Here is a 9,245-nt window from a genome sequence, read left to right as displayed (position 1 = left end):
AGATCGTCCGGTCGCGTTACGCCATCGTTCCCGCTGGGATGCTGTTTGCGATTCTTGCTCCCCATGCTTTCGCGCTTTGTTGGAATTGGCTTCGGTAGATTCTTTGGCTGGAGAACCGATCGGCGAACAACACGAATCCGGACCAATGGTACCGTGTGTACCATTGTTCCCGATGGAAGTGCCAGAGCATGCTTGGCACCCCAGCATCCCCGGCCGACGGTCGCGAGGTGAGGGTTTTGCTGTTTGCGGTTCGAAGGCGATGTTGTTGGTCACGTTTTTACATCGTATTTAACTCGCCGGGATCACACTCTGGCGTGGCACTATGGGTCTTTGCTGCAGCAAAGTGGTTGATCATAATGTGAGCTTTGGCTTTTTGGATTAATGATACTAATTCCATGAGGTATTCTACAAAATGGGGCGGTCCGGTGGCAGATGCGATAACAGTGCCGGACTTCACACGGCACGACCGGAGTTCAAATCCTATCCAGATCGCCTCACCGTACGCAGGGCTGACTACTTTGCTACGGGTAAAATCTAGTCACAGAAAGCCAGAAATGGTAGGCTTAGACCTCTCGAGGTTGTAGTGCCAACGAACAAGAACAATTCTACAAAATATTTATGGGATATCCTGCGGCAGGTAACTAATAGCCATGGCTGACGTTAGTCAAATTAAAGATCTGCATTGTTTCAACGGTTTTCGAACTATTCCGGTGGAAAATTCTATTCTTTACTGGCCCTGGTTACTTAATGATTTCCACGATCGCCAATTGATCTTGAAACTGAAATATATTTTTAACTAGTAACTTCAGCAACTTCTTCTGAGTGATTTTCACAAGGACCGATTTGTCTTAGACATGGACAGAGAATTTCGTTTTATAATATTCATCGTGTCATGAGAAATCTTCATCGCTTAAACAGTTGCTCATCAGATAATGAAACCTTGGTTTTCTCTAGAATTTTGGCCTCTATGCCCTACTTGACGCATTTTGGTTTGCCTCCAGTAGTATACTAGGAGTTACACGAGTTTGGCTGGGATATACTAGGATGTGCATCACTATTTCCAGCTTCCTTGCAGAGGGATAAATCTCTTAGTAAATAGCTCTTAGTGCATTATATTTATCAATAGTTGCTTTGAATGAATTTATAGCGCTGTAATGTTACGTCTGTACATAGAAGACATGATAAAAAAGGAAGAATCGCTAAGATATAGGCCAATCGCAAGGAAAATACTTAATATTGATCTATTTAATTACCAATGAAACGTTTTGTATGAAGCTTTTTAAAATTTTATTAAATTTACCAATATTTAATAATTTGCCAGCGGATAGAGTTTGAAGGTACCAATGTTATTCTTATATACGATCGTTATTAAGGAAATGGCACTGTCACAAAAAATCGTGATAAATAATTTTATATTCACACGTCTAAATAAAATTCAAAATTTGATAGACAATTTTGGAATTGATTGAATCTTGTATATGTCCATCGCAACACCTCTTAGTGGTACATAGTTATTCTCCGCCGATTGTAGCCATCGATCAGCTTCCCGGTTAAGCCGGGGCTGCGAATGAGTATCGTACCGCCAACGTCCACACAACCAAACCCGATCCCGTTTGTAGCAATGTGCTGAAATACAATGTTTTTACATAAAATTCTCATGTACCGACGACCGGCTGGTCATGGCCCTGCCACCAACCAACAAGACCCCGAAAAAGGGTTTCCCGTCCAACCGCGCATTGAACTCTACTGAGCTTTCTCTGCACGGCACGGCACCACCACAAATCCATATGCAATTTCGCAAAGTGGCACGAAACGTTCCATGGAAAATGGAACCATTTTCGAAACGTTCTTTACTGCCATCCATGGTGTGTGGGGTGGATTCTGCTTCGATTGTAATCAGTAGAGGAAGAAAATGGGGTGGGTGGGGTTAGTTGGAACGGGGCGCGGGCATTAGGTGTGATTTCACACCAGTCTCAGTTCCGCGCAACGATTGTACGCGTGAGATAGAGGTTTCCTGGTGGGATGGGGATGGGTTGTGCATGCCTAATTTAGCCTCGAGCGAGAAGGTTTCATTTTCCGAAGAAACCATTACAAATTTTCGCAGCGTCCGCAGACACAACTGATTTCCCTATTAGGAAGCGTACCGTGAGCGGTAATTCTTGTGCGCATTCTGTATCAATTTATGGCAAGACAGCACCTCTGGCCGACCTCGCTGAAAACGGATCAATTTCATCCCGAACGCAGCACGAACCATTTTCGGGACATGGTTGCGGTGGCGTGATGGGTGGGAATGGATCATTTACTGGGCTTTGTTTTGTGCTTCTTTTTTTTTTGGGAGAATGACTCGTGCGATTGTGAAAGGCAGATGACAGCGAAGACGACACCAACACCTCGCGTGTTGGAGGTCTGGATCGCCCGGTCGAACACATAAAATTGCTAATCGATGAATATCGATCGCAGACCGTGTGTTTTTTGCGCATCAAGGGATGGAATTATGCGCGTCGGTGTTTGCGCATTACCATCGACACCCGACCTGTGTGCAGTCCCATTCTGATGTCATTCGGTTGATGTATCACCCGAAACGGGTAGGATCGGCACGGAACGACACCAAAGTAAAATGGAGAGCAATAAGTTGGTATGGCCGGTGTGGATGAATTCCTGCCACGGAACGAATTCGTTGCATTTGCCCTTGGGTAGGTACTGCTGCCAAAGATGCCCGGATCGGTTAAATTGGCAATCTCGTGTTTTAAAGCAGTTGTTACTGCATGTAATGCGAGTTAAAACCGGTGGCTAACGTATGCATAATTTCAGCCTGGCCGAATGGTGTTAAGATGGACACTTCAGGGAAGCAACAGCTGCCGCTTTGGTGAATGTACAGAGCATTCCAGGCCCAGTTTATGGCAAAAGGTTGCGTCCAAGGATTTAACTTTTTAAAAGAAAACTAATTGGTGGGAGTGTTTTCACATTAAATCATTCCAAAAATTTTATATCTTTTTCCCGCTTCTGCTTTCCTTCAGAAAGCTTTAAGGTTGTAAAATAAATTTTGGCAATTTTGCTTTTTGTTTTAAATGTTCTTCAATTCCTGCACGCCTGCTAATGAATGCACTCGCAGCGGAAGTACAAGTAATGGGAAAGTAAATGTACGGAGAAACATTCATTTGCAGCAATTTGCTTTGGCACAACAGCGGCTTACGCAAAACGTTCATTTCAATAAGCAGCCTTAAGCGTTTCCGCCCTCATTATGATGCATGTGTGCCAGAGGAACCATCAATCAAACCCCGAAATAGATTCCCAAAACTCTCCGCCCCCCCGTGTGTGTGTAAAAGATACAGCCAAAACACGCATTTCCCGCAATGGAATTGAAGGCTTCGAGTACTGCCTAAAAGGATGCTATTAGCTACGATCCGTAGGAGGTACTCCAGAAGCTACAAAATAATTGCCTAGAACCCACCCGGGCCGGCTCGTGAGCAGCACACGTACGCACAGCTGGTGAAAAGAAGGACGTACCGCCGCTACTTGCTGCGCTCAATCAAAGAAACTCAATCCCCGATTTGTGATTCGGTCGACCGACCCACACAATCTAGCGAAGCAATCGATCGAACGGCGGAGGTAAAATTGCTACAACAAACCACGCGATGATTAGGTGGGGGGGTTATCCTGCAAAGCGATTCAAAATTATTGCTCCATAATCACATAATTACCCATCTGAGTTTCTTAGCGTTCTGAAAACCGTTCGTCCATCTTTGCTGGGTTTCGTTCTTTCGCTTTCCACCTTTAAGCTAGCGCTTCTCGTAGTGACTCCGCTGTCTTCTTGTCGAATGATCTTTTCACCCGGTGATTGATGGAACCTGGGCGCGGATGCGGTTGTTCCCGTCTTTCTCCCACATGTGTTCTGGAGGAAACGGGCTTTGTGGTGTATTACAGTCGATGTCAATTTTTTGTCCGCTCTGAATTTTATACTGAAGTATTTTAATACATTCTGTTCCTCTTCGTATTCTCCTTGCCACTTCATATACAATATTTGTATTCCAGTATGTGATATCTTCAATTTCTTATACTCACTGCTCTTGGTTTTACTCTCAGTTCTGATCGTACATTGTAATCGACCCCGTATTCGGAAATTCTGCTTCCCAGTCGGACTATTTCAAGGTCTGATTGTTTTGCAATAATGAAATTTCTGAGCTCACAGCTCTTCCCTAATAAATATTGTATCCTGTCCTTGATAATGCCATCTCAATCAATCACATGGAATCTTTCATACTTCAACTTCAAGTTATACTTAAAAAAGACACCATCAGGTGCTTCTCAATCAGGGTATGGTTTTCAAATAATTATAAATTTAACGGCAAAGGCTGGTAAGTCATATAAAAAATATTAAAGTATTATTTTACCAAACTGAATTAGCTTAGTGCGAGAATTATTCACATGACAGTAGGTAAACCTGTTTAAAAATTAATAAAGCTCTAATTATTGGAGACTTATCTGATAGCTGATATGATTAGGATTGGACTGAGTCTCAATGCGACAGAGATAAAGTCCTTGCCACTGGGAGGCTCTGATCTTGAAATAGTCCGACTGTGCAGAGCAGAGTTTGAGTATACGGAGACGATTTCGATATACGATCATAACTGCTGATAGTAACAAAAGCAGAGACTCTCGGAATACAACAACGAGATCCAATACTGATAAGCCCTTGTTGTTCTCGTAATTTTCGAGCGACAGGTGCAAAGGACTACGAACTAGCTGATCTATTGAGTGGTTCAGATGTCCTGATTTTGGCCACTTTGGATACTATGGTTAGGGCGGTGAAGGACAAAAAGGGAATCATCAGTAACCTATTCGGCACAAGGTATAAAGGAGTGGACTCTTCCGGTGGATCATGTGAAGTCGCACCTGGTTCCTGGTTAGGTATGCAGCTCTGGACTGAGTTTCCTGGACACGGAAACCTGGTGATGTCTTAACAACATTCTCCATAGAGCATGTCAAGCAGAAAAGGAGTCCAACTTTGTACAGACATTGAACTCTTACGTCGGCTGAATGTTTAAGTTTGATATACTAATTCTAACATCAGTTCTTTCTAATTATTTTTATCCCTGTGCTATGAGAGACAATCAATTATGAGAGCACGCAATATATTCTATTTCTCTTTATAAACCAGTCTTACAATTTCGAGACTTGGACAGTTTTTGTTTGAAATTGAAACTCTTATAAAAATATTTAAAACCACAACTTCATTCGTGTCAATCATGGCGGCACAAAAATGAGTAACTTACTGTAAATCCATCCATTTTTCCTGATTCCTTCCTACACACCACCTTATTTGGAAACACACACACACACACTTCCAAAACTATCTCCAAAGAGCATCTTGGAATCGCGCTATCTGCTTCACGATCGCGCACCGAACGATGGAGGAATTCCCTGGCAGTCCAATTCTGGCAGACATTTGTCTTTTTGTCACTTCGCTTAAAGGCGCGTTTCGTTTCGCGTTTCCTTTACATCAATTCCCGCGTCCCATTCTAATGCACGGCCATTACTCTCCGCACATTCCGCCGTCCCAACATTTTAAAAAGCGTCCAGCCTTATTTCCATTTCTGCTTTTGGTACTAAACCCCATTTAGAATGTGTGCTGCGGTGTGTCATGAAAGTGTTTTCGGTGCATTTTTGGGAAAAATTCTTCTCGCTTCGACGAGACGACTAGAATTTGTGTATGTTTCCTTATTTGTTCGTTTAGTATGATTTTCTGGCTCACTCTGGTGCTCTGGTATTAATTACATTATTTGTTCAATGGGGTAAGGTTAAGTTGGTAGTTGTGTTTCACCTATTTGGTTGCTGCATTAAGTACGTTTCGGTGTAACTTTTAGTATTTGATCTCTTACATCGGCTTCGGAGGTGTCTTCCGAAAATGGATTTTCAGTGTTTTTTTGCTGTTTGCCTCGAGCGACGGAAACGAAATGAAAGAACTTTCCGTTCTTCAACGTTTCTTTCAAAGGTTTGGTTTAAAAATCATTGACGCTACAGACACATTCTGTTGCTGGACGTGCATCAATGCATGCATGTGGTGTGCATGCCTTGCCCGGACTTCGTTGAAGTCAAGATGCATTACCAAACAAAACAAAAAAAAACTGCTTTTCGGCAATGTGCGTTCAAGCCATACCACTTTTGGGCCGTAAACAAAACCAAGAGTGGGAAACGGGACCCGAAGAAGCAAGTGTCAAAAAGGAAGCCACGCAAAATATTACGGAACGGAACACGGGCACGGAATGAAATGAATCGAAACGGAAGGATTTCAGTGCGATCGGACGACGAACGTTTGGGGAAGCCTCAAAGTCGAAGGCAGACAATGAAGGCGAAGGCACTTCGAACGAAACGAAAAAAGCGTAAGAAAATGCTTCAAACCGTCACCCAGACAGAGAGAGAGAGCGTGGTTTGTAAAACGATCTTTTGATTTTGTTTTCCTTCGTACAACAACGCTCGTCCTTCGCATCCCTCTCGAGCATGGATTTATGCTTCCTTTGTGTGGCTTTCAGACCCATCCGCACACCAAGACACACACCAAGAGCGGCCAACACATGGCCAGTTGAAAGACGATGCTGGCCCGATCGGCCAGAGCATAGAAGGAAAGTGTAAAGAAAGAAAGATGTTCAGACACTTGGCACAAAAACTAAGGAGGAAGAATGAAGAAACGCCCGAGACCGCGGACCAGAGAATCGGAGACGAAACGGACGATAGCATAAAGAAATTCCGAAAAAGGTGTGATATGGCATCCCGCTCACTCGCCAGCCGGTAGCCAGTTTGCGTGATAAGATAAGCTAGATACGGGCAAACTGGCTGGACAAAAAGCGTAAGAAAATGTGCTATAATACGCGTCCTCGTTCGGTCAGAACAGAATTTTCTGCAACAGCTCGATGTATTGTGAAGGAATCTCCCTTTTGCCCTTGGGAGCTCGGTTTTAGTATTGGTTCTCTGTATTCCAGCCGGTGATTTATGGCGACCGAACTTTGATAGTTTTCCGATGCAATTATATTCCTGACGGTGTGAAAAAAAAAAACATCCTCATTACGAAGGGATGCAGCCGAAGGACATCATACTTTATTGTAGTACAAGAAGCTGATCGTTCGACAACTCATTGATGCTGGCCAGCATGCTTTTGAAACGTATTCTGTTCTCCGAGATTCATGACAATACTCTGTGAACATTCTTAAGTCTGAAACCTCGATGACTGTGAGTCCTGTAACCCAACTGTACCTCGCCTTTTTTATCGTGTCTGATATGTACAGATTTGTAGCCTATAGAGTCAGGAAATTTCAATTGAAGATTTGTTCGCACTATGAGTTTTGCTCTTAGGATCTTCATAATTCTGCTGAAGGACAAATAAAGTCTTATGAGGAACCTCTGAATGAAGAATTCGGCGACCAAACAGTGACCCTTAAAATGCAGTAGAAGATCCATGAAAGCCGATACTTTATCACTTGGAGTCTTTATGGTTCGGAGCGGTCCGATGGCCGATGCAATAACGGTGCCGGACTTCATGCGGCAGGAACGGGGTTCAAATCCCACCTGGACCGCCTCCCCCCGTACGTAGGGCTGACTACTTAACTCCCCGTAAAATAAGGTCACAGAAAGCCAGAAATGGTGGCAGGCCGAGACCTCTCGAGGTTGTAGTGTTGCCACTAAGGAAAGAAGAGTCTTCATACTTCTAAAATCTCAAACTTAGATCCAGAGATCCTAATCTCTAAATGGTGAAGACTTTCCTGGACAAGATTGACATTACTTTAACAAACTTGGCGTCTTTAGTTGAGATTAAAAGCCCTCCATGTGACAATCACTCAGAAGGAGGATCTGACCGCGCTTGGGATTTTTTTCCTTTTTGACGCTGGTGGCGTTCGTTGGTTGGACGTCACCGATCACAGAGTCCCTCAACGGATCACAACTGTATTCAACAGATTTTTTTAGCCGACCTGTATTGGAAGTATTCATGACGGAGAATCATCTGAACGTCAAGGCTCAGAAAAAGCTAACGAAATGCGAACTTTGCTTGCTATGACACTCATTGCTGAGTTCCCTAGTTACTGTAGAAATTGACCAAATTTTAAATTTGAAAATATTAGGCAAGCTTATAGAAGCTTTATTATCATTTTCATCCGACTTAGATGTATTTCTCTAAGTCTGTTAAAGTTTCTCTTTTTGTTTAACAAAAAAAGGCCTCTGATTCCCATTCTACCCAGCGTGTCCATTACGCACCGATCTCACGTAACATGATTAAAAGGATTAATTAAGAACAAAGCGAAGCGAAACTTGAAACCTACAGGATCTCTCTCTGGCAAGTAATTTAATGAATTTCATTCCGAAAAATGGATTTCCATCCGTTTCACACATAATACCATCAACCAAATCGGATTAGCCCTTTGGGTAGTACAAACCGTTGTATATGAGCTTCTTTTACGACCGCCGAAAGAACTATGTACAAATGGAAGAAGAATCGGGAGGATGGACACACTTTGAAGACCGGCACCGGGTTCTGTGGTTAGTTTGTCGTTAAAATCTAATCCCCTATTTCAGTCGCCGCACGTCAATAACATCTTGGCCATGAGTCAGCTCGCATCGCTCCAAGTCACGGTCCCCTTGTGCGGAGCGTGAATCTTCAGAATCTATTGATCGTTATATCAAATGTCCACCGTTAGTTCCATAATTGATGAGATGCTGCATCAGCAACATGGTGAAAAGTCTCATCATTATACGTATGTGGAATAGAGAGAGAGGGGGAGGGATTGTGAGCGAGAGTGAGAGGGACAGGTTTGCTGAAACTATACGCCGATTATGCTTTATCTAATAAATCAAGTCGCTTAAAATCGGATAGCCTGCAACCTAAGACGAGGGAAGACGATCTTCACGCACACGCACATTGTAAGGCGGTGCGTGGGCGTAGTGTGACAGAGAACGCAATCGGCCGCGTGTACCGTTCTAGCGCATGTTGGCGAATGTAAACTATTCGAATCCCGGGAGAATAGGGAACGTGGTTGACAAAACGACTTCACTTCAAGCGTGTTGTTTGTACGTTACGTTTTTTTTTGTCGCTTCCTCCACAATACTTCTAGCACCCGAGAGGGGTGCAAAGGGTCGGGGGGCCGAAACGACGAGGTGTGCGAGTGCGCGCAGGGTATTTTCCTAATGCGTTGGTGTGGATCTCCTGTGCTGCGTACCACAATCACCATCGCCACCACCGCCATCCACATCCATCCCAT

This window comes from Anopheles stephensi, chromosome 3 (assembly GCF_013141755.1).
Source record: "Anopheles stephensi strain Indian chromosome 3, UCI_ANSTEP_V1.0, whole genome shotgun sequence".
In the NCBI taxonomy this organism is placed as follows: domain Eukaryota; kingdom Metazoa; phylum Arthropoda; class Insecta; order Diptera; family Culicidae; genus Anopheles; species Anopheles stephensi.
The sequence above is the reverse complement of the archived record's forward strand: the minus strand, read 5'-3'. Positions refer to the sequence as shown.